At 41.5% G+C, this 25,618-nt stretch overlaps 2 pseudogenes; both read left to right on the top strand.

Moving 5' to 3' along the window:
- The first annotated feature begins 1,522 nt into the window (after nucleotides 1-1,522).
- LOC148027315 (uncharacterized) lies at nucleotides 1,523-2,979 on the top strand (annotated as a pseudogene).
- A 7,669-nt stretch (nucleotides 2,980-10,648) lies between these two features.
- On the top strand, nucleotides 10,649-11,692 carry LOC148027316 (uncharacterized; annotated as a pseudogene).
- The last annotated feature ends 13,926 nt before the right edge of the window (nucleotides 11,693-25,618 follow it).

Genomic DNA, 25,618 nt, shown 5'->3' on the forward strand with positions numbered 1-25,618 from the left:
TATTAGGGTGAAACGGTGCTTAAACGAAACCTAGACTGTGATTCCTAGATTGGGGTCTCTAAATGCAAACTCATTAATTAGAAATTAACGGTGATGTGGAGTGCTTTTTTGCCAGTGTGTGCTTTTTTGTGACAGCCGATTCATTTTTAATAAAAATTAAGGTGTCTCTCAAGCACACATAGTGCGTGCCAAGTGAAGGGTCGGTTAATTTTTAATTATAAGAAACTGTGTATTTAGTGCGATTGCGCGTGAAAAAGTGGGTGAATATAGTGCATTTTAGTAATTAACTGTGGTTAAGGGATAATGAAAATAAATAAAGCTCAAAAAATAAATACCTGGTAGGGGTGTGTATGCAATAGACTGAAGGTGCACGGAGTAGTCTCAAATGCAAGGAATCCAGTTTTAAAAAAAACACCACTGACTCGAAGAAATAAAGCACCTTAGTGCTTTTATTTTATTTTGATTTTATTTTTATTTTTGATTTTTTTTGTTTGTGTTTTTTTAAAATTTTATTTTAGGTGTGTTGGTATTATGTATATGGTTTGGTTTTTTTTTCTTGTTTATTTTATTTTTCTTTTTTTAAATAATTATTAAAAACGAGATAGAAGACACATGAATATATTGTGAAGTGTAAGGGTGGAATTTCAGCAATCGAGCAAATGTCAAAAATGTGTTGTAATTTATCCATGATTTTCCAGCTGATTATTGCAATTTAAAATGAATTTTCATGAGGTGAAGTATTAAATTTAGGATTTTGGCTTCAAATAATACTTTAGCTATTTATGGAAGCATTTTCAATTGATAAATTAGTGGCAAAAGGAGCAAGGGGATTTGTGAAAATTTTTGGAATTTTTTCAAAAATATTTTTGGATTTTTAATGAATTTTACTCATTTTACATGTATTTTTTAAGGAATTTTTAAATTTGATTTTTTTTTTCAATTTACTTTCTTAAATTTTTGCTTTTAAAAAAATTCCAAACGATTTCAGCAACGTTGAAAAAATTTTAGAAATTTTTTTGTAACTTTTTTGAATTTTAAATGAATGTTTAGAGTTTTTATGTGTTATATATTTCTTTTTATGTGTTTTTATGTATTTTGCGGGTCCGAAAATTAAAAGGCGGTACGCGCGCTGCATGTGAACAACTGAGAATGACTGCGTGTGAACGGTAGACTGCAACACTCCACCGCACGGACAAATCGGAAGTGCGTTCTTGCACGTTGTCGTGCTGCTGCGCATCCGAGGTGTGGAATCCACCAAAAAGTTTGTGTGTGTGACATTTGTTACCTTGTGCATACCTAGACGTTGTGCTTTGCTCTGCCTGAACATTTTGCCTTCAATTGGTTCATGTTCAATTTCACAGAAGAGACAAGTGCTATTTGGGAGTGAATCTGATATTTGTTACAAACAATTTAGAAGGAGAATGGGCTCTAGATCTGCAATGAGTATGGTTTTCCCGAGCTTCTCAAGCTGTTTGCTTATGCTGAAGATACAAAAGGTGATGAGGTTTACATGGTCTATACTATGGATACAAAGACTGGTGAGTTTGTGGGAAAGCCTTTACATGGAGTCACTGAGTATATGGAATGGATTGACAATGAGACTCTTGCATATGTTACACAGGATGATCTCCATCGTCCTTTCAAGGCATGGACAGGCTTGACTCAACAAGGTCACTTTGATATACTTTTCTATAGGTGTTGGTGCATGTTGCAGTGGTAATGGACTAGGTATGAAAGGGCATGCTCTTTGAAATACTCAATGTTTGGTCATAAATTCAGTGTGGTCCTATGCCTTAAGTGGCACAAGGAAAGAGAAGGATATACCTGCAATAAAACTTTGCTAGCAATTGTTGCAGTGATAATGGGCTGAGTGTTTGAACACTTAGTGTCTGGTTGTAAATTGAGTGTGGGACTTAATGATGCCTTCAGTGGCACAATGAATGGGGCTGATCTCTACTTTTTGGAGGGAGTGGTGATGTAGATCGGGTCTATTTTCAGACATTGTGTTGGCAACAATAGGGAAAAAAAAGCAACGACGACGACTGGAGGGGAAAAGCATAATTCTTGCTGGAGACAACTGCGTATTGTATGCTGGAAAGGCCAAACCAGAAAAATTCCGCCGAGAAGAAAAGCTCCAACACCATATTACATGTAAGGATGACTACAGTAGGGGAAGGACTTGATACAAGTGATCTTCTGGACATGATCTCTGTCTCTAAAGAAGTGGGCAAGAAGATTGAATAGAAATGGTTGGCAACAGAGAGGAGGTTTCTGGAGGGAGGCATCATCCAAGGACTCCGCAGTGTCGGACGAGGCCGTCACAATTATCGGGCTTTCTCCATCGAGCTTGGGGTGGTTCCACAGGTTGAGCTTGGAAGGCCCACCTCTAATAGATCAAATAAAGGAAAAGTCGAAATCAATGTCGAATGCTCTCCAACTGCAGCTCCAGAGCTGGGAAGGTGGAGAGGAATTATCCTTGGAACTTTCAAGAGTGTTGCAAAGAAGTTTACTTGGTGGTCAAAGTGCAGCAGGTGAATAAAAGGCAGAGGAGCAACTGTTGATCTAAGAGCCTTAAGCATTTTTTATGCCAAGTTGTGTTGGGTTTTATACATTGATGGACTTGTTCTGAGCTCCGAAGGAAATCTTCTTGATGCCTTAGCTATTGCAGTCAAGGCAGCACTGAGCAATATGGGGATCCCCAAAGTGGAAGTGACAAGTGCTACTAATGAAGAAGAAGGTGATTTTGAAGTGAGTGATAATCCAAAGGAGTTTTGCAAATTGGATACTTCCAAAGTACCTGTAATTGTCACACTAACAAAGGTAGTGGAAGCCAAAGCATAGGCAAACATTATTGGTTGGCAAGTATTATATTGTTGATGTGACAATGAGGAGGAAGCCCATATGAACTCAACAGTGTCAATTGCTATGAACAGTTTGGGCAATATCAATGGTATTACCAAATGAGGAGGGGAAGGATAATTGTCTTTTTTATGAAATGAACAGACACAATCCATTGAAAAACAGGCGGTAAATGCAGCATAGTAGCGGATTGCTAGTGTTTCTTCCCCATTCAATACAGCCAAGGATTCAGTAACCAACTCTGGCTTGTTTCTCACAGGAGCTCAGCTGGATACTTGTAGAACTAAGATCTCCTATGTTGTGCCTCCATCATCACAGGGCAGCTTAGGAGAAAGCTTGTGCCTTTGTATTTCTGGCTTCCTACACAAGAAGCTTTTTATGGTCTTACTAGACAACGTGAATCCAAGAAGATCACAATAGTGTTGGATCTTTGAATTCCTGATTTCTACACACAGTGTTTGAGGTCAAGGTGTTAATGCTTGAGTTTATTGTTTTGGCTAAAAAACGCTTACAAGAAGCTGCCTTTCTAGAAAGCATGGAAGTGGATTGTAGTTAGCAAAGTATTTAGTCTGACCATGGACAGTTTGATGTAGGATCTACAAATGTTGTAGAATTAAATCGGGTGGCCTAAAATCAGTGGACTGATCAAATTGGAATTCATCTTGTATTTTGTAAGCATCTTGGCAGTAATACAATTGTTACTTGGCATCATTTTCTCGTCTTGCTTATTCGCATGATTGATCTTCTATCTTGAAATTCGTCAAGGTCCTCTATGGACACGACTTTGCTTTCGAAAACCCTTCGACATCTTTGGTGAACCCGACGTGAAAGCGTCGCATTTAAAAAAATTTCAGGATGGGAGACACTTCAACATCAATTTCATCCCCTTCTATGATTCCTGCTTTGTCCTCTACTTCGACTCCATCATCGACTTTTGCTTCAAGTACTTCTACAGATGATTTAAAGCAGGTTTTGCAGAATATGTCTATGTATATGCAACTTCAAAGTCAGCTGACACAATTGTATATGCAGCAGCAGTAGGAGTTACATCAACAATAGTTGTCTCAACAAAGGCAACTATATTAGGAGCAAGAGAATGCAATCAACGTGACTAAGGCGATTGAAGCAGTTGAAAATGAAAAGAAGCTATTTGATGGCCGTAATGTATCGGCTTATTTGAAGACATATGAGATTAAGATTGGATTTTTTGGAGTACCGATAGGACTTATGAGTAAAGATTTTCTTCGCCTTATCACACCTGCCTTGAGTGTAAAAGTGACTGATCTTTTCCTTCAAAATTCGCATTGGCAAGATTTTAAGAAGGCCTTGAAAGAGGAGTATTTTCTTGAGGACTTTGGGATGGCTACACAACGGTCATTCCAAGAGTGGGTCTACATGCCAAATAAAGATCTAGCTACTTCAGAATTGATACGAGAATTTGAAGAGAGGTATAGTCAGCTTGATGCCATTGAACAAAGAGCATTGGATATTGAGAAAGTTGAGCTTTTCTTGCAAGCTGTAGATCCTGCTCTTCAAGAAGAACTAGGAGAGCTTCTTGAGGATTGCACGCAGCCTATGGGTCTTAAAACAGATTGACAAGATGCCCAGGATGCGGTCTCGACTTCAACCAAGAGGCAGATATGGAAGACCCGCCTACAGAATGGATCTATGACACCAACGCCGTCTTCTGCTCCTATGTCTACTTCTACCCCTGTCATTTCTTCTCTTCCTCAGCCAGTTACTTGGCCTATGCCAGTGCCTACTGTTTCTAATCCTCCTATTCCAAAACCGATGCCGGCTTCTTCTGCTCCAAAATGATCCACTCCTTTGGTTCCTTCCTCTCTTGATGACATAATCAAAGGCATAACGGATTTGACACTGGAGTCAGTTAAAGCAGAATTGGTGGGGAAATTAAAAGAGCAGTTTTCCTCAATCGTGCCTACTATTTCTTCTAGTGCTCCTAGTGCACCTAAGAGAGATCGAAGATGTATTTGGTGTGATAGTACGGACCATCGGCATTGTAGGGATTGCAAAATCTTTTCAAGATGCAAGGAGGAAGAATTTGGTATTTTGGGGACAAGATGGCAAGATCCGGTTGTCTGAAACAGGAGCTCCACTTGCTACCAATTTTGGGAAAGGCAGAATGAAGAAATTAGTAGATGATATGGCTACGCGTACTTCTTATGTGGTAGCTAGAGGAGATACTTCTGCATATGGAGTCCAGATTGAGAAAGGTTCAGAGAGTCAGTTAGCATTATGGACCTATGCTATAGAGACAACAAACAAGGGGAAAATCCAGCAGACTATTTTGACTAGTGCAGGTTCTAGCATCAAATTTGAGACCGGTTGGGATTTGCCTGTTGACAAGTACACTATTTATGCTTACTTGGCTAAGTCTCAGGGAGTAGATGTACTTGTTGAGGAGAAGCGTAAGAGAGATGAAGAGAATCCAAATGCAGCTAAAAAGACTAGAGGGGGTGAGTTTGTTACTCCACCTACTGCAGGGCCATCTTCGAGACCAGGGCCAGAACGACAAATGGAGGATGCGCAAAAGAAAGAAAAGAGGCAAGAACCTAGACAGAGAAAGCAGCCAGGATTTAGATTAATGTCGGATATTGAGACATCTATAGACATGAAGAAAATATTTAATGCTAAGATACTTGGCAGTGAGGTGACTTTTACTATTTCTGAGGTTTTGGGAATCTCAAAAAGAGAGTTTCAAGATCAGTTCCAAGAAGTCCTGAAGAGAAAAAGACATACATTGCCTACTACTGATACACATGGAGTTTTGATTGGGGAGTTGGATGAGGATGAGGATGAGGTTATGGTCAAGAATGCTTCTATTTTTCCGTAGACAGAGAAGAGGGTTCAGCCTATGCATTATGCTGAAACTAATGAGCCTTCTTGGTACCGCGCAGTCACTTTTCGCGGAGTCATTGGGCTAGGGCAACTACAGAAACAATAGTAAAAATTGGAGAGAAACAGGTGCCTTGTGTTGCTTTGGTGGATCATGGTTCAGAGATTAATCTCATAGTTCGTGGAGTTTATGAAAGTAATAGATGGCCTATGGATGCAGAGCATGGGTGGCGTATGAGAGCCGCCAACAACACTGCAGGTGATTTGTATGCTGCCTGTCCCAGTGTCAGGATTTCTATTGGAGATGTAGAGGAGGATTTCCATTTCTTTGTGCAGGATTCATGCTCTTACCCCATAATCCTAGGATAGCCATTCATCACAGAGATGCCCATGGAGACGAAAGTGATGGATGATGAATCTGCTTATGCATGGATTCGCAGTAAAGATGGTATGAGAGCAGTTCAGTTTATGACTGTGTGTGTAAATCATGCTAGAAATAGGGATACTCTTCGAGATGCGCCTTTGCCCACTGTGAGGGCTTCAGGTTTTCATTAGGTACCGTTGTTCCGTGAGACGACGGTGGTACAGAGCAGAGGAGATTGGAGTTCTTGCCTCCTGGTAGTAGTGTTTTCTCCTCCAATTTTGTTGGAATTTTAGCAAACAGTTTGATGAGTTATTAGAAGATTTCTAAGTTGCCTAGAGCTACCAGGCAGTACATATGCAGGAAGGAGAAAGATTTGAAAAATGTAGGTATTTTAGAGGATGATGAGCATATATATGGGATGTATGATAGTATGGTTTGTGCAGATACAATGAGAGAGATGGAAAATATGCTGAAAGCTGATATGCAGAGTTGTCTCAGTAATGTATCAATGCAGTCCCTAGACATGTTTCATGAAATTTCAGATTTTGTGTCACAGATAGAGTCAAAGGTTGAGGTGACTCAGCAAAAAGTGTTGAGAGCTAAAGAAATTCAGCAAACAGAGTTTTCGGCTGATTATGTTCAGCTTACTGAGACACAAAGGGCTGAAAATTTTCAGCCAACAGAGTTGCTGAAATATTTCAGTATCCAGAGTTTAGGGTTGTTCCTATGCAGTCCATAGAGTAGAGGGCTGAGGATATTCACCACAAGAGGGCAGAATTGTTGATTTACAACATGATTTGAGTAATGGAGAGGATCATAATGAAGCCAGGATTGACACGAAATACAAGACTATGGATAAGAAGGTGAAGCCGGTAACTGGACCGCTTCCACTTGACAGTGATCAGCAAATAGAGAGGGTTGCCAAGCAGCCAATTTTGAGGAATCCAGAGCATATAGGCCATAAATTTTTAGCAGAGACTCTTGATGAATTAAAAATTGGAAATGGTGATTTCTTGCTACCCTTAGAGAAGCCGTGCTTTCAGGATATGCTTGAGTGACATGGAAGGGGGTTTGCTTTCTTTTTGCATGAGATTGGATGTGTGAATCCAGATATTGTTGCCCCTATGGTGATCTTTACTATTCCTCATATTCCATGGAACCTTCAACCTATTCCAGTGCCTAGGGCACACTTTCCAAAGCTAGTTGACTTGTTGAATGAGAAAATCAAGATGGGAATCCCAGAGCCGTCATCTGCACCATACTCAAATAGGTGGTTTACGGTTCCAAAGAAGAATGGTACTCTCCGATTTATATAGGATATGCAGCCAGTAAATAGAGTTACTATTAGGAATGTTGGTATAGGTCTAGTTGTGGATGAGTTTGCAGAAGCACTTGTTGGACGTGCCATCTATTCTTTAGGTGACTTGTATTCAAGATATGATCAGTTTCAGTTGGCCTTGGAAAGTAGGGACATAACCACTATGAGAAGTCCTATTGGGCTTGTCAAGATGTGTACCTTGCCTCAAGGTACCACTAATTCTGTTGCACATATGATGAATGCCATGCATAAGGTCCTTCGTGAGTATATACCTCAGCTTACCATGCCTTTCTTGGATGATGTGCCCATTAAGGGGTGTGTAGAAGAAGAGAAGAATGAGAGTCTAAATGAGCAAGGATGCAGATACTTTGTGGCTGATCATATTGCAACTTGTAAAAAGATTTTGGCCAAGTTAGAAGAAGTGAACTTGACACTACTAGGGTAGAAATCTGTTTTTGGAGTAAATGAGGTTGTCATTGTTGGACATATGTATGGGTATTATGGCAGGAAACCTTCACCTGCGAAGGTGGATGCTATAGGAAAGATTACAAAGTATTGTTCTACCACTTCAAAGGTATGGAGATTCATTGAAGCCTGTGTGTTTTACATGATTTGGATACCCCATTTTGCACACATAGCAAATTGTTTATATCAGCTACTTCGAAAGGGGCAGAAATTTTATTGGGATGAGAGCCACACTAGAGCCATGCGGAAATTGAAGAAGTTATTGCAGATTGCTCCTACTCTCAGGAAAGCGGATTATAATTGCAGAAGGCCTATTGTATTGAAAGTTGACACTAGTCCAATTGGCATAGGTTGGGCTATGGGGTCAAGATGATGCAGATGGAAACAGGTATGCTATTCAGTTTGGGGCGAAAGTCCTAAATGAGAGACATAGGAGGTATCTGTAAATCAAGAGGGAATTACTGGGAATTGTTACGGCTCTCAAATGTGATAAGGAGTACTTTATTGGAGCCCCAGTTGTGGCAGAGACAGATTTCTTGCCATTGATAGGTATGATTACGAGTTGCTCTACTCCGGATATAGCTATGTTGAGATGGATTGCATACATCAAGTCATTAAATCCAGAATTTAAACACATAGCAGGGAAGGATAATCATGGATAGATGAAGAGTTCAAGAAGATCAGAAGAAAAGCTTATGGTTATTTTCTCAAGGACGGATTTCTTTGGAAGCACCTGAAGGAAAGAGGTGGATTACCCTTGCAGGTTGTCTGCAATAAAGAGACCCAGTTACAGGTGATGAGAGAGTTTCATGAGAGTCATTGGGCTGGTCATAGAGGAGTGTGGGCTACTTATGAGAAAATCAAGGAAAAATATTGGTGGAAAGGCATGTACAGAGATGTTTCTTGCTTTGTAGAGACTTGTAGAGACTGTCAGATGTATTCCGTAGTGCGTCATCGAGATGAGCTTCATCCAACCTATCCGCTATGCATTCATTAGAAGTGGGTAGTTGACTTGGTTATTATGCCAATGGGTCTATGCAGATGAGATATATTGTATTGGCTAGAGAGGATCTTACAAATTATGTTGAGGGCAGACCTTTGAGAACGAAGACCACTAATGCAGTGTGTAAGTTCTTATTGAAAGAAATTTTCTGTAGGTATGGCTCTGTGGGTAAGATCACTGTAGATCGTGGTGAATTAGATGCAGATGAAGCTAGGGAGCTTTTCTCTCAACTAGGAATCAAGTTGGCTCTAACCACAGCATACAATCCAGAGGGAAATGGAAAGAGTGAAAGAGGGCATTCGCCGATAGTGAAAGCATTAGCCAAAGCATGTAGAGGACGGATTGGAGAATGGCCAAAATTTCTACCATTTTCTTTGTGGGCTGATCATACGACTCATAGTGTTACCACAGGATATATGCCCGCAGAGTTGATATATGGTCAGAAACTAGTTATGCCAACTGAGACTTGTGCTTTGACTTGGTCAGTTTTACCTTGATAGGAGGATTTGACAAGAGAGGAGGTCTTACCTCTTCGGATCCGGTAGTTGGAGAGAAGTCCAGAGGATATTCAGCTAGCTATTGACAGGTTGAAGGTTGCTAGACTTAGAAATAAGGACAGGTTTGATAGTAGGCATTGCTTGCTACCTAGAGCAATAGAAGAGGGAGATTGGGTATTAGTCTTTGATAGTAGCCTTGAAAATCAGCATACTGCACTTTGGAAGATGGTGAAAAGATGGTTTGGGCAGACATGTCTTTGGCAATGCAACATATGAGCTGACAGAATTGGATGGGACAGTGCTTAGAGTGTCCATTGCAGGAAAAAGAATCAAGATTTTCAAGAAAAGCGATGATGAGGATTATGCATTGGAATAATTTGCAAGAGAAGAGCAACGAGAAGAAACTCCAGTAGAAGAGACAGATGATATGACAGATAACCTTGCTGATATACCGAAAATACTCAATGAAGAGATTGATCTATTCGTGGATCTTGACGACAATGATAATGGGTAGTTGGCCCATCTGGAGGATGCGCAGGATTAGAGGGGGTGGATGTCATGCTACTGCATATCCAAGGTGTGGAATCCACCAAAAAGTTTGTGTGTGTGACGTTTGTTAATTTGTGCATACTTAGGCGTTGTGCTTTGCTTTGCCTGAACATTTTGCCTTTAGTTGGTTCATGTTCAATTTCACAGAAGAGACAAGTGTTGTTTGGGAGTGAATCTAATATTTGTTACAAACAATTTAGAAGGAGAATGGGTTCTAGATCTGCAATGAGTATGGTTTTCCCAAGCTTCTCAAGATGTTTGCTTATGCTGAAGATACAAAAGGTGATGAGGTTTACATGGTCTATACTATGGATACAAAGACTGGTGAGTTTGTGGGAAAGCCTTTACATGGAGTCATTGAGTATATGGAATGGATTGACAATGAGACTCTTGCATATGTTACATAGGATGATCTCCATCGTCCTTTCAAGGCATGGACAGGCTTCACTCAACAAGGTAACTTTGATATACTTTTCTATACGTGCTGGTGAATGTTGCAAAGGTAATGGACTAGGTATGAAAGGGCATGCTCCTTGAAATACTCAATGTTTGGTCATAAATTCAGTGTGGTCCTATGCCTTAAGCGGCACAAGGAAAGAGAAGGATATACCTGCAATAAAACTTTGCTGGCAATTGTTGCAGTGATAATGGGCTGAGTGTGGAAGGGCTTACTATTTGAACACTCAGTGTTTGGTTGTAAATTGAGTGTGGGACTTAATGATGCTTTCAGTGGCACAATGAATGGGGCTGATCTCTGCTTTTTGGTGGGATTCGTGATGTAGATCGGGTCTATTTTCAGACATTGTGTTGGCAACAATAGGGAAAAAAAAGCAGTGATGACGACTGGAGGCGAAAAGCATAATGCTTGCTAGAGACAACTGCATGTTGTATGCTAAAAAGACCAAACTAGAAAAACTTCGTCAAGAAGAAAAGCTCCAATACCATATTACATATAAGGATGACTACAATAGGGGAAGGACTTGATACAGGTGTTCTTCTAGACATGATCTCTATCTCTAAAGAAGTGGGCAAGAAGATTGAATAGAAATGGTCGGCAACAGAGAGGAGGTTTCTGGAGGGAGGCGTCATCCAAGGACTCCGTAGCGACGGATGAGGCCGTCACAATTATCGCGCTTTCTCCATCGAGCTTGGGGTGGTTCCACAGGCTGAGCTTGGAAGGCCCACCTATAATAGATCAAATAAAGGAAAAGTCAAAATTAATGTCGAATGCTCTCTGACTGCAGCTCCAGAGTTCGGAAGGTGGAGAGGAATTATCCTTGGAACTTTCAAGAGCGTTGCAAAGAAGTTTACTTGGTGGTCAAAGTGGAGCAGGTAAATATAAGGCAGAGAAGCAGCTGTTGATCTAAGAGCCTTAAGCATTTTTTATGCCAAGCTGTGTTGGGTTTTATACATTGATGGACTTGTTCTGAGGTCTGAAGGAAATCTTCTTGATGCCTTAGCTATTGCAGTCAAGGCAGCACTGAGCAATATGGGGATCCCCAAAGTGGAAGTGACAAGTGCTACTAATGAAGAAGAAGGTGATTTTGAAGTGAGTGATAATCCAAAGGAGTTTTGCAAATTGGATACTTCCAAAGTACCTGTAATTGTCACACTAACAAAGGTAGTGGAAGCCAAAGCATAGGCAAACATTATTGGTTGGCAAGTATTATATTGTTGATGTGACAATAGAGGAGGAAGCCCATATGAACTGAGCAGGGTCAATTGCTGTGAATAATTTGGGCAATATCAGTTGTATTACCAAACGAGGAGGGGAAGAATAGTTGTCTTTTTTATGCAGGGAACAATAGGGAAGTAGGGCATTCCGCATGTGGATGTTCAAGTGATGTTGTGATGTAGTGGTTGATTTTTAATGTTAACAGAAGGAGAGGATTTGCTTTGGTCATCATCAGTGGAGGGCACAAACAGGGAGAAATTACTCGATCCTCCTCTACAAATACACAGTGTCTCTGTTGCAGAGTAGGGTGAAAAAGCATGTTTGGGCTTTCACTGTGTATGGACCATCTGAACTCAGCTACTGAAAGAGACAAGCAAAGGAGACAAGGAAGTGTTTTGAACAGGTGGAGGTTATCAAAGCCTACTTCCCAATGGTTAGGACAAAGTGACTGCTTTTGCTAAACAGACACAATCCACTGAAAAACGGGCGGTAGATGCAGCATAGGAGTGGATTGCCAGTGTTTCTTTCCCATTCAATACAGCCAAGGAGTCAGTAGCCAACTCTGGCTTGCTCCTCACAGGAGCTCAGCTGGATACTTGTAGAACTAAGATCTCCTATGTTGTGTCTCCATCATCACAGGGCAGCTTAGGAGAAAGCTTGTGCCTTTGTATTTCTAGCTTCCTGCACAAGAAGCCTTTTATGGTCTTACTAGACAGCCTGAATCCAAGAAGATCACGATAGTGTTGTATCTTTGAATGCCTGATTTCTGCACACAGTGTTTGAGGTCAAGGTGTTAATGCTTGAGTTTATCGTTTTGGCTAAAAAACGCTTACAAGAAGCTGCCTTTCCAGAAAGCACGGAAGTGGATTACAATCAACAAAGTATTTAGTCTGACCATGGACAGTTTGATGTAGGATCTACAAATGCTGCAGAATTAAATCGGGTGGCCTAAAATCAGTGGACTGATAAGATTGAAATTCATCTTGTATTTTGTAAACATCTTGGCAGTAATACAATTGTTACTTGGCATCATTTTCTCGCCTTGCTTATTCACATGATTGATCTTCTATCTTGAAATTTGTCAAGGTCCTCTATGGACGCGACTTGCTTTCGAAAACCCTTCGACAACATGACTGTCCGCGAACCACACCCGTACACATACGCACACCACAGGGTTCGCATGGTGGGGAACAAGGGAGGGAGAAGGGAGAAGGGGCAAAAAGGGGGGCTTTAAGTGAGTAACCTAAGTGAATTAGGTGAACTGAGTATATTAAGTCAATGAGTGTAGCATAGTCTCTTAAATCAATTAGGTTAGCTTAGACTATGAAATCAATTAGGTTAGCTTAAACTGTGAAATCAATTAGGTTAGCTTAGACTATGAAATCAATTAGGTTAGCTTAGACTGTGAAATCAATTAGGTTAGCTTAGTCGATTAGATCAATTAGGTTAGCTTAGTCGATTAAATCAATTAGGTTAGTGGAGTTTGTTAAATCAAGTAGGTTAGTGGAGTTTGTTAGATCAAGTAGATTAGTAGAGACTAACTAGAAGAGGAGGTGTGGTGGGATGGGGGTGGCGCGACGGAAGAGGAGAGGAGGAGTGGATGAGTGGTGGTGGCGCGGCGGAAGAACGAGAGGAGTGGAGGAAGAGGACAGTGGTGGTGCGATGGAAGAACGAGAGGAGCAGCATGAGGAAGGAGCGAGGAACGCGGCAACAATGGTGGCGCACGGCGGAAGAGGAGAAGGAGGTGTGCAGGTGGCCACAGGGAGGAGGCCGCAGCGCAGCGAGGAGGGAGGGAGGGAGGTTGGAGGTGAGGAGAAGGTGGAGGGAAAAGGAAGAGGAGGATGAAGAGGCGAAGGAAGGGGGGCGATGTGGGGAGGTGATGGGGGAGGCCGATGATGTGAAGGAGAAGGGAATGACGGAGGAGGGAGACGACATGAATGAGGAAGGAGAGAAGGAGGGAGTGGAAGAGGAAAGCGTGAAGGAGCCGCAGGCGAGGGAAAGGTCGCGGCGATGACGGTTAGGTGAGTTTTTTTTTTGTGGAATTTGTTGTTGAATTAAATTTAGTGTTGTGGGTTTTTCATTTGTTTATTGGTTTTTTTTTTTGGGTGGTTGTTCTTGGTTGGTTTGATTTTTGTTTTTTTGTATATTTATTTATTTATTTATTATTATTAGCTAGTGGGTTATTTTTTTAAAAGTGTTTTGTTTTTAAAATTTTTTAAATGTGGGTGTTATATATTGTTTTTTTTTGTTTTCTGTGTTTTTTATTTTAAAGTGTTGTTTGTTGTTTTTGTTTTTTGTTTTTGTTTTTAATGGGGGTTCGGTTTTTAATTATTATTATTTGTTGTTGTTGTTTTTTTTAAAAAAATGGTGGGTGTTGTTTTTATTTTTTATTTTTTTTGTTAATAAAAATAAATTGGTTAGGGGTGTGAAAAAGGAAGGCACCCCTGTCCCGTGCGCATACGCGGGGCGAGAGTAAAAAAATTTGCAATGACAGGATCAAACGGGGCAAGGATGGCGATGTGCGAGCCATAGATGCCACGAGGGTGTCCCAAGGCACGTAAAACCAAAAATAGGTGCGTTCACACGCAACAAGAGAAACATGGCCACACAACAAAAAGGAAGAAAAATTAATAAAACCTAAGCCGTATGTCGGATCAAAAAACTGTAAAAAGAAAAAATGTGTCGGGAGACGAGGAGAAGATGATGGAAAAATGCAACACTAGTTCCCATGCAAAATCAGAGTGTTCACATGAGAAAAACGCAAGAAACAAACCCGAAAACACTTACGTGTATTAATATCAGAAAATCCACGCGTCGAAATGAAGTGCAGAAAGAAGGAAAATTGTGCAAAACAATGTGTCCTAAAACCCTATCATGGCAAAACATAGTTTCGATCGAGATAGGATGCGTTCACATGGGAGAAACCCTAGAATTACGGGAAGAAACGTGCACCGAAATAGAGGACAATAAAAAGGAAAAATGTCCAAAAAAAAGGGATTCACAGGATTGGTGAATCAAAACTCAATGTGGGGGAAATTAGGATGGGTTCACATGGAAAAAACGCAAAAACACACCCAAAAACACGTGAAAAATTTAATAACTCAAAATCTGGCTGTCAAAAGAGAGAGGAGGAAAAATAAAAAAGTTGAGGAAAGGTTGGTGGGCCACAGCTGTCAAATTAAACTGAAATTTTGGTGAAAATAGGGTAGGTTCACATGGAAAAATGTGAAAAATAGGCACTATAAGGGCTCGAAAACACGTACAAATTAATAACGGACCAATTGCACATCAGAATGAAATGGAGTAAGAAGGAAAAATATCAAGGGGAATGGGTAGGACATGGCTGGTATATCAGATCAGGGTTCCGAAGTAAGAAAGATGCGTTCACATGAAAAACCGTCCATTTTAGGGGAATTACTTCAAAAATTGATAACTTTAGAACTAGCTGTCGGAACAAGGGTTGGTAAAAAGAAAAAATAGGCAATTCAAAGGGATGAACACAACTATAAGGTTGGATGTGAGTTTCAGTGAATGTAGGGTGCGTTCGTATGAAAGAGCATAAAAACAAAGGACAAAAAGAAATAGAGAAGGAACGACCCCAAGGGAGGGGGGAAAGTAGGAGGGGGTGGGTAAGGGACCTCATCAGGGTAAAATGAGGTCATGGCAGAGATGCATGATCATACCAAAGTATATACATGGGGGTATACAGCATAGACGCGCAATGGCGCGTCCCCATACTTAAAATCTTAGCAGGAAGGGTAAACCGAACATCAAGGACCTAGTACCACACATCAGGCCCACCATGAGCATCCTCACACTTAAGAAATGACGGTCACTGAGAAAAAGAAGGTGTAGGGTTAAAAAAACTTAGCCCATATTGCCGAGGAGTAATGTGGACTATCGAGGTTGCGTATTGTATCATTGTTGACTGCAGAAGGTACCAAGGTGTCTTCACCACACACGTCCTAGGGAGATAGCTGGTGAAGGAATCGCGAGAATATTCGTCAATAATAAGGGATATTGCACTCAACTCACGATCACTCAAATGGAATGAAAGAGCCATCACTCACCCCATTACTAACATCACTCGAAGAAATAATGATGAAAACCTAGAGCTCACACCCGATTTAGGAATTGACAAGGAAATGGTGCAGAGAGAGTATGCCAGGGTGCACAATTGATGGTGTATCAATGCATCCAACCCCTCTGGCATAGGTGCAAGTAGGAAGGCCAGGGAGCCTTGCAATGCAGTATACAGAACAAACTGACGTGTCTTGTGCTGAAGGCAGAAACCCATCCCATGGGTGCATAGGAAAATGGGAACGTACCTGACTCCAATTGTCGTAACGTCCCTTAGTCATCATCTCTCAATAACTGATTGAAGAAACACCACTCATACTCGGCCCACCCTCTGTCTCACGCTATGTTGATAGATACAGAGGGCAACCCATTCCTGAAACCCATTAATGTAATCCTCACAGTCATTGTGTAGAGGGCGTATACCTTGTGCGCATTTGATGGTGCAACTGTGCATCCCACCCTGTGCCGGCATACAGTGGAAGAAGGAAGGTTAGAGAGCCTTATGGTGTAGTGCACAATAACAAATCGTGCATTGTGCCTTGAGAGGCCCATCTTGTGCATGCAACACTCCGTTCATACATCTCACCTCTCATTTGATTTGAAGGGAAAGACTAGTCACTCCCCCCACCCTCTGTCTCACTCTCTGATAGATACAGAGGGCAGCCCATACACACATCCCCATCCTATTAGGATGAAAGCTCGCATCACTCAAGGGGTTGGTGATGAAGATCATGTCGGTTGTTGTTGTCATCAAGATCTTGAAGACGAGATGTACCCAGGGAGGCAGCCAACAAGTCTCGTACTTCAATGATTTGTAAGAAAGATCGTCTGTTAAGAAGGGTAGATGGATTGATATTGTAGAGACAGCGCACCAAGGGAGGTGGCTTCAAATTACTTGCTGAAAAGGTATTGCTGGTGAATTAGCTATCTTGAATTGTGGGGTGTTACCACCTTTTCCATAGTCAGCTTCCCGCCCAAGGGTGTTTCCACCTTTTCTTGGAACGAGACCTGTTATGATAGGGAATTTCTTACTTTTCTCCCATAATAGTTTTGTTTGTTTGTTTTTTTTCTTGTCTTTTTTTCTTCTTCTTCTTTTTCTTTTTCTTTTCTTTCTTTTTTCGTTTTTTTTCATTTTTCTTTTCTTTCTTTTTTTGTGAAGAAATAGAATGGTAGAAATAACATGGGCCAGGACCAACCTCGCCACCCTTGTTGGATCAAACGAGAAGAGAACAAGGTCAGATTGAGATGTATCTGCGAGGGGCTAGCAGAATGAGACTGCCTCATGAGGAGAATCATAAGGGCTATCAGGAGCACGACGAGAAGAATAGTGCGGCACCCAAAAGGGAGAGGGTAGGTTGACTGTGATTGTCAAGATCCCCAGGGAGGGAAGTACATCTTCAGGCGATAGCCATTGATCACGAAGGGATCATTAGAGGCATCAATGGCTTGCACACCTGAATAGAGTCGTTAGGATTAACAGCAAGTACCTTGTATGGGCCCATCCACCATTGTTGAAGCTTGCCAGGAAACTTGCCAAATTGGGAATCATAGGCTAGAATAAGATCACCTTCTTTGAACTCCTTGTGCTCGATGAATCTGTAATGATAGGCCTTGCGTCGTGCTTGAGTGGTTTCCATGCATTGTAGGGCCATCCGCTGTATCTCACCCAAGCACTCCAAGTGCAGGAGGCGGTGTTGCAGTGACTCATCATCTTCCAAGCGTTCTTTAACTGCCACTTGCAAAGAGGGAAATTCCAATTCAATAGGAAAGACGGCTTCTGTACCATACACTAACTCGAAAGGGGTTTGTCCTATAGCTACATTATGGGAGGTTCTGTATGCCCAGAGGGTCTCTATCAGTCGATCGTCCCAGTTGTGACAATGGGCATCAATTGTTCTTATCAGAATTGAGTAGAGGATGCGATTGTTGACTTCAACTTGGCCATTGGCTCTGGGATAATAGAGAGTGGACTTGCGATGGCAGATCTTATATAGTTCCGTCAGCTCCTCCATAATTTTGTTAAGGAAATGAGTACCTCTGTCACTTACCAGCTCGAGGGGATTGCCAAAACGGGTGATAATATTCTCGTACATAAACAGGGCTATGCTGTTACCATCGTCCCGCTTCAGGGCTTTAGCTTCACACCACTTTGTGACATTATCCGTATATACTAAGATGTATCTATTCTACTTCTGTCTGGTAGGTGGATCAATGGGACCCAAGAAATCAATCCCCCACTTCTCGAACGGATTTAGGGGAAGACTGGGTTGCAGTGGCATGGCACTTGTTTTGGTGGGTTTCCCCATTCGCTAATAAGTATCACATCTCTTGCAATAATCATATGCATCCTTGTGGAGGGTCGGCCACTAGTATCCTACTAACATAGCCTTCTTGGATGTTGCCTCTCTTGCGAAGTGTCTACCACATGGTTCATCATGGCATGCTTTCAATACTATGCTGATTTCATCCCCTGCAACACATTTTTGCAGCACTTCATCTTTGCCTCTCTTGTACAGTGCACCACCTAGCAAGGTGTAGGGGGACTGATTCTAACAGAAGCTTTTTCTTCTCACAACTTGAGATACCAAGAGGATACTGTTGAGTTGCCAGGAGGTTGGCTATGTCTGCATACCAGGGAGTAACTGTTTCAACTAGAAACAAAGAAGCATCAGGAAAGTCAGGATCATCTTGTTCCTCTTCTTCTGCTTGAGGGATCCGTGGTGACAGATTATCAGCTAGGACATGGGAATGACTAGGCTTAGTGACCACTTCAAAATAAAACTCCTAGAATAGGAGCAACCGTCTCATCAATCGTCCTTTAACATCTGCTTTGTTCATCAGGAAGGAGAGGGCTTCATGATCCACATAGAACTTGAAATGCATTGACAATAGATAGTGTCGAAACTTCTCTAGTGCAAATACCATTGCCAAGCATTCAAGCTCTGTCACTGTGTAGTTTTTTTCTCTATGAGTGACCTTTCGGCTTGCATAAAAAATGGGTTGATCTAATTTAGAGGGGCCCTTTTGACATAGGACAGCACCTAGCCCTTTGACTGAAGCATTTGTGTGCACATGGAACTCCTTCGTCCAATCAGGAGGTTGTAAAATAGGTGCTTGGATAAGGCACTATTTTAGGGTATTAAAGGCTTCTTCATAGTCATCAGTCCCCAAAGGAAATCAGCATCTTTCCTTAGGAGCTTGTGCAGATGGCTACCTTGGTTGCAAAATGTGCAATAAATCTTCTATAGCAGCCCACATGGCCAAGAAATCCTCTCAATTGCTTGAGGTTTGTTGGTGTTGTTAAGGCGGCAATCTTCTCAATCTTCGCCGCATCTATTGCAATCCCTTGTGCAGAGACAATATGACCCAGAAGAACTCCTGATGAGATGCCAAAGACACATTTGTCAGGGTTGAGAGAAATCCCATACTCTCGGCATCTGTCAAGACATTGCTCTAGGTGTCCCCAATGCTCACGGATTAAGCTATAGACAGAGAAGTCATCAAGATACACCTCAATGAAATTATGCAAATGATTCTGGAAGGCAGCCATCATTACTATTGGAAGGTGGTAGGAGCATTACAAAGCCAAAATGGCATCACTCTATAGGCATAGGTCCCCCATTCTGTGGTGAAGGTTTTTTTGGCTTGGTCCTCTTCTACGATTTGGACTTGGTTATATCCGTTGAATCCATCCAAGAGAAAATACAATTCATGGCCTGCCACTATGTCCAACAGTTGGTTCATAAAAGGGATAGGGAAATGATCCTTCTTTGTCTTTGAATTGAGCTTCCAAAAGTCCACACATATTCAAAGTTTTCCGTTCTTCTTGGGTACTACCACAATGGGCGAAACCCATTAAGTGTTAGCCACGTGATAAAAGAACTCCGCTTCAAGAAGTTACAATAATTTAACCTTCACCAGAGCAAAATAATTAGGATTCATACGCCTTTATCTTTTCCTTATAGGTTTGGCATCAGGCTCTAGGTCAATGTGATATTGGCATACTATGGGATCAATCCCCTTTAGGTCTTTGTATGACTAAGCAAACATGTCTAAATTCTCTTTGAGTAGGTCTCGCAGGACCACTAGTTCTTCTTCTGGAAGATTGAGGCCCACTTTTAGGTGACATTCAGTACCGTCAATATCCAAGTCGTCGCTTGTCTTTCACCTTCCACTTTGCGGATAAATGTCCCACAGATTGCTTTTGGATAGAGGTCTAACTCTTTCAAGGGAGTGGTGTCCTCGTCTGATGTTCCACTAGAACCAGTGTCCTCCTTCTAAACAAATGACTCATTCGTCTGTTGAGGTTGTTGGAAGGGTATCAGAGCTTTGTTTTCTTCTGTGTGAGTGGTGATTTCTTCTGGACTTAAGGGTTCATCTTCAGAGGATGCATCCAGGAATGTCAAATAACACAGACCTTCTAGAGGCCGAGGCTTTGATAGCTCTGGCTTCTGTTGGCGGGGGCATCATCATCATCTCTTCTCTGGACTGAACAGTCAGGGCGACAGGAGCCACTAGTGAACTTAATTTTTATGCCTTTAATCCATTGCTTATACAGATTCTGCATACTTTGTGGTCCATTAGCCAACCCAAATGGAACCATGGTCATTCCATCCAACACCTTGAGATCTTCGGCCTTTGACGTCTCCATAGGGACATCAACAAGATCATTCGCTATCAGAGGAAATTCTTCATCTGCACTTTAATAACCTGCTTCATTTTCTTCCTCATCATTCTCATTCTCTTCCTCTGGAGGCTCTGTCTCTGCTTCTATAGAGGCTCTATAGGAGAAGACCAGATCTTCTGCCTTTGCATTTACTTCTGCTTCTGTCATTGCCTCTAACTCTGCTTTTGCCTCTGTCTCTGGCTCTATGTCTGTTACTGTCTCTGTGACTATCTCTGTATCCGCTCTGTCTTTGTTCTGCATCTGTTCTGTCTTTGTATCTGTTACTACTTTATATCTAATTTGTCTCTATTCTTTCTCTATGACTGTCATGTAACAGGGAGAATAGTACATCCATGCTTGTATTTCACTGTCAGAGGTGATTTCAGAAGTTAATTCTAGTTGAGGTAGGAAGTATTCTCCCATGGACAAGGACTTTTCTTCCCTTGGTAGTTGGCTTACAATGCCAACTGTTAGGGACTGTGCCTCTGCTTTCTTGGGAAGGTTTTGCTTAACAGCCTCTTTGTCTCCTGATGTACCATCTGTTACCTTGTTGGAGGAGTCAGTTATCACTTCAATGGATGTGGATTCATTGCCTTTTTGTGATCCATACAACTTCAACACCACTTTGTTGGGTCCTGGCTCTTGCTTCAAAAAGCCAAGGTCTTCCCAATAGGAGAGGGTATGAAGCCCCATAAGAATTTGGTTTGACTACCAAATATGTCAGCCGATAATCTCTTCCTGCAAGGGTTGTTTTTACGTATGGGAGGATGTCCAACGGTTTGATTGTGCTTTGGTCTGCCAATCTAATAAGCCACTGTGTAGGTTGAACTCCTTGCAACCCTAAGTCCTTCATTGTCACATCTGTCATTATGTTTACTGATGAGCCTCCATCAATCAATGCATCTGAAATGAAGCATCCTTCAATCCATACACTAATCTCTCGAGTTCCAGGATCTAGAAAGGCGTTAGCCACATCTACTTTGTTTACAGGCTGTGGGGCCTTATTGATCTTGGTCACTGTTGAAGGAGCGATCCTTAGTCCACTCTTCTTGTCAAGATGCTTTTGAATTTCTTTCGGCAGCAAGGAGATAGCATTAGTAACTGTCCAAATGTTAGGTTTCGTTTAAAAGTGTCTAGATCCACAAGCTTCTCTAGCTTGCTAGGGAATGGGGCTACACCCATTTTCATCTTTTCTTTTTCTTCTAATAATTGCAGCATCGGTACTTCTTTTGTTTCTAGAAGTGCTTCTATCTCATCTTTCTCCTGGACCTCTGGTCCTGTCTCTGGGACTGTCTCTGTGACTCTTTGTGGCACTACAATGCTCTGTACTGCACTGTTCTATCCTGTACTACTCTGTCCCTCTGTTGGCAAGTTGAACTTCACAGTCTTGGCAGGAGAGTTATTTTCATTCTGAACAACTGGTTCCTTCTTCTTGACATGCGTGACAGTGGCAACTTCCAACTCTACCAGATTGGAGGCAGGCTCTTGTACCTTCTGTTGGCTATCAGTGCCATTGGCCTTTATAGGGACTGGGCTTGGACAGTCCTTTGCAGTGTGGCCTTCTCCTTTGCATCAGCTGCATAAGGGCTTGTAATCCACAGATCTTCTAGGGTTTGGACAATTCGGGGAGATATGACCCTTTTCTCCACACCTATAACATTCCACCTCCGATCTCTGACCATTGCCAAACTGTCATCCTTTGTAACTTTGAGAGGGAAACCTCCTTGGCTTGAAATTAGGACCAAACTTCCTAGGCTTTGGTCCAATATCTTGTGTTATCATTTTGGATTCCAGTGAGTTGGATCTTGCATTTTCATCCTTCTGTCTTTGTTCATGCATCTCTTTCAGAGAGAAAATATCCTCTATATGGTTCTTTCGTAAATAGTAGGAACAGAAGGCTCCACGAATGGTTGGTTTTTGGGTACATTCAGTGGCTAAATGTCCCTTTTGATGACACTTTCCACACAATGTGTTAGAACACATCACATCTCTTCCAGCTCCCGCAGGAGTGGATATATTGGTGGTATTCACCTTCAGCATCTGTAGCTGCTTTGTAATCCCATCTAGAAGCTATTTCTTGATGCTTGCAATTGAGCTGGATAGGTATTCCTTCAGATTTTCACCTCCTGAAGTAATTGTAGTAGGGTTTTGGGAAGCTTTTGTAATTACTGCATACACTGGTTGGGTTGATCTAGAAGGTCCTCTATTCTGGTTCTAATTCAGAGCTCCTGTTGAGACTTGGGGTTGTTGATTCCAGTTGGTAGGGTTCCACTATTGCTGAGTTTGCATTGGCGGAACTGTTTGAGGCCACTGTTGTTGTGGTTGAACCATCATTTGAGGCACTATCGTCTGTGGTGACCACAGTGAATTAGGTGCATTATATTGCGGCATAGTTTGCATCTGGGGATAAGGGTAGGGAACTGTCCTTGGGACTGCATTTTGGGGGTATACCATTCTTGGCATGGGAGGAGGTAAGACTCCTATGTCTGGAGTCATTGACAGCCTTGCTTCAACTTCATCATACAATCTTGCACCTTCCACTGCAGCCTGTAGATTGTCTGGTCTTCTCAATTTCACGAACTTGCAAACTTCTAGTTATAGGCCTCTGAGAAACACTCCTTTCTGGATTCCTTTGTCGAAATGATGGTTAGTCCATCTCTTCAGGATGGATTCCATTCGCGAGACATAAGCTTCTACTCTTTCTCCAGAGGACTAACTTAGGTTCATGAACTCCTCTCGCATCCGCTCTTCAAAACCTTCATGCTTGAATTTAGTGAGGAAGGCCAACTTCAGATCGTCCCAAGTACCAAAAGTTCCTGCTCATTGTCTCTCATACCACTAAAATGCCACACCCTTGAAAGTGGTGGGGAATATTGCTAACCAATGCTCAGGGGTTCTGGCATTGTTAGCCGCACATGCTACCATGAACTCTACTACATGAATATTAGGGCCTTCATTGTACTCTCCCTTAAAAACTGGCAATGGGACTACATTTGATGGCCTGTCATCAATATTTCTAAGACGAATCAGACTAGGAAGGGGACCTTGAGTCACCATGGGGACTTCTGTAAAGAGTGCTTTTAGGGCGTCAAAGGAGGATTCTGCTGCTAGCTCATTCTCAGCTTTTATTTTTGCCTTCTCTTTCCTCACGTACCTCTGGACTCGTTCTAATGCTACTTGCCTCTTGATTGCATCATTCATCAGGGGGTTGGCTCCAACCAGTTGGTCTATACTCAATATGATAGTATCAGAGAGGGCTTCAGTCTTTGGGGGATTCTTTGGCCAACATCTCTTCTACTTCCCTCTTTTCAACATCTCTGAATTCGACTTTCAAAACACTACAGAGGAGGAGATATCCCGTTCTAAAAGTATCAAAACTCATTCTTCTTAGGATCGTTGTTGTGTCATTATAATAATGCCAAATTTTGAGGGTTTCAACAGTGTACGTTGTGAAAAACACTCTGTCTACCAACTTCCAGTGTGTTGCTAATTGGACGTCAATGCACCAAGCATCCCACGTATCTTGCTGTTGAGCATCCACTAACAAATTCCAATTATTTTTCTTCTTGTTTTCGTGAACCTCCACAGACCATGACTCTGGAAGCTTCTTCATGATCTCCCACTTGATGATGTCTGGAAACTTCTCAATGAATGCCAAATCTTCCATGGATAGTCATTCTCTCTGCTTCTGCTATTTATTTTGTTCCCAAATAAAATTTCACCAAGATGTAAGTTTCTGCTGCTTCAACAGGAAGAGGAAACAATCCATCGCATAGAGCTTGCATCATGATGGTAATATGTTTCCGCCAATGTGGAATGAACTTCTTGTGAAAAGTGGCTTTGATAATGAGAATCTCCAACTCTTCAGTGGAAGAAGGAACTTTGCAAACATCCATCAATTTCTCCTCTTCTTGGCAATTCCATTTCCTTCATTTTCCACCTCTTCTCATGCTTGTTGATGGCAAGTTTCCCTGACTACACACCAAAAACATGGAGCCCCAAGAGGAACACCAAGGAAAAAGGGATTGTACTACAAGAAAATCTATCTTGTAACATCAACAAGATTTTATTTCATTCTTTTGATGACCAAAACAAAGAAAACAACAATTTTTCACACAACATCATAGTAAACAACTCCCACAGATTTGATAGAATCAACCATAATCTTCAACTTCTTCATAAAATCCATCAATTGAATAAGGAACATAAAAGAATACACCATTTTTTGAATGGAAATCAATCACATAGTATTCATCTTCATTGTCCTCATAGTTTTCTCTCTCAATCTCTCATAAAAAGTTACATTGTTTTGATAGAATTGGCTCATATAGAGTTACACTGTTTTGATAGAATTGGCTATCTCTGGCTCTCTCTCTCTCTCTCTCTCTCTCTCTCTCAATAGTACATCATCTCCTCACTACAATACTCTCATAATGACTCCCAATAATCCTTCTTAGGTCATGGATACATCTCCCAAGAGATATGTCTGATGTGAAGAGGCACCAAAGCCACTACAATGTCTCTTCATAGCTCACTACTATCACTATCACTTCCGTCTTCTCTCCAGTCTTCAGCAACTGCTTCTTCCATTTTTTAAAGCTCTTTTGAACTTAGATTAATCCTTTCCAAAAGTTAGAAGACTTTCCCAAAGTCACACATACTTTCTACAGAACTCTTACAGAAGATCTATAGAATAGTACAGTAAAGTACCAAAAGAGATACAGAACAGTTAGAGAACAGAGATAGAGGCTCTACAGAAGGTTTTCAGAGAGTTACAGAAGGTCACCAGAACCTCATAACTCGTACTAAAACCATTCCAAACTATCCAAAACTATTCAATAGGCTTCCAAAAGATCTCAATCTTCATCAGTCTCAATCCATGCTTCATTTCAGAAGACAATCGGAACAAAACAGAAGCTATACAGAAGGTATACATAACCAATCAGAACCTCAACAGAACCTATCAGAACATCATAGAGCTTCATATTTCCACTGAGAATCATCATGAGCTTCCAAAACATAAAAAATATCATCCAAAACACTCTCAAACACTTCCTTAAACAACCATACATCACTCTAAATCCATCAAAAATCAATCATTCAGACCTTAAAAACAACAAAGATCAGTCAAAAGTTCAGTCTTTTTCCACTCTCAATAGAGAGAGAGAGAGAGAGAGAGAGAGAGAGAGAGAGAGAGAGAATTGAGTCTAGAGGGTGCAACAAATGAAAGAGAGAGAGAGTGTGTGTGTATGTGTGTGTGAGTGTGTCCAAGAGAGAGAGAGAGAG

The sequence above is a fragment of the Lygodium microphyllum genome, chromosome 13 (assembly GCF_053477565.2).
Source record: "Lygodium microphyllum isolate KBCC chromosome 13, Lygodium_microphyllum_v1.1.10, whole genome shotgun sequence".
Lineage (NCBI taxonomy): Eukaryota > Viridiplantae > Streptophyta > Polypodiopsida > Schizaeales > Lygodiaceae > Lygodium > Lygodium microphyllum.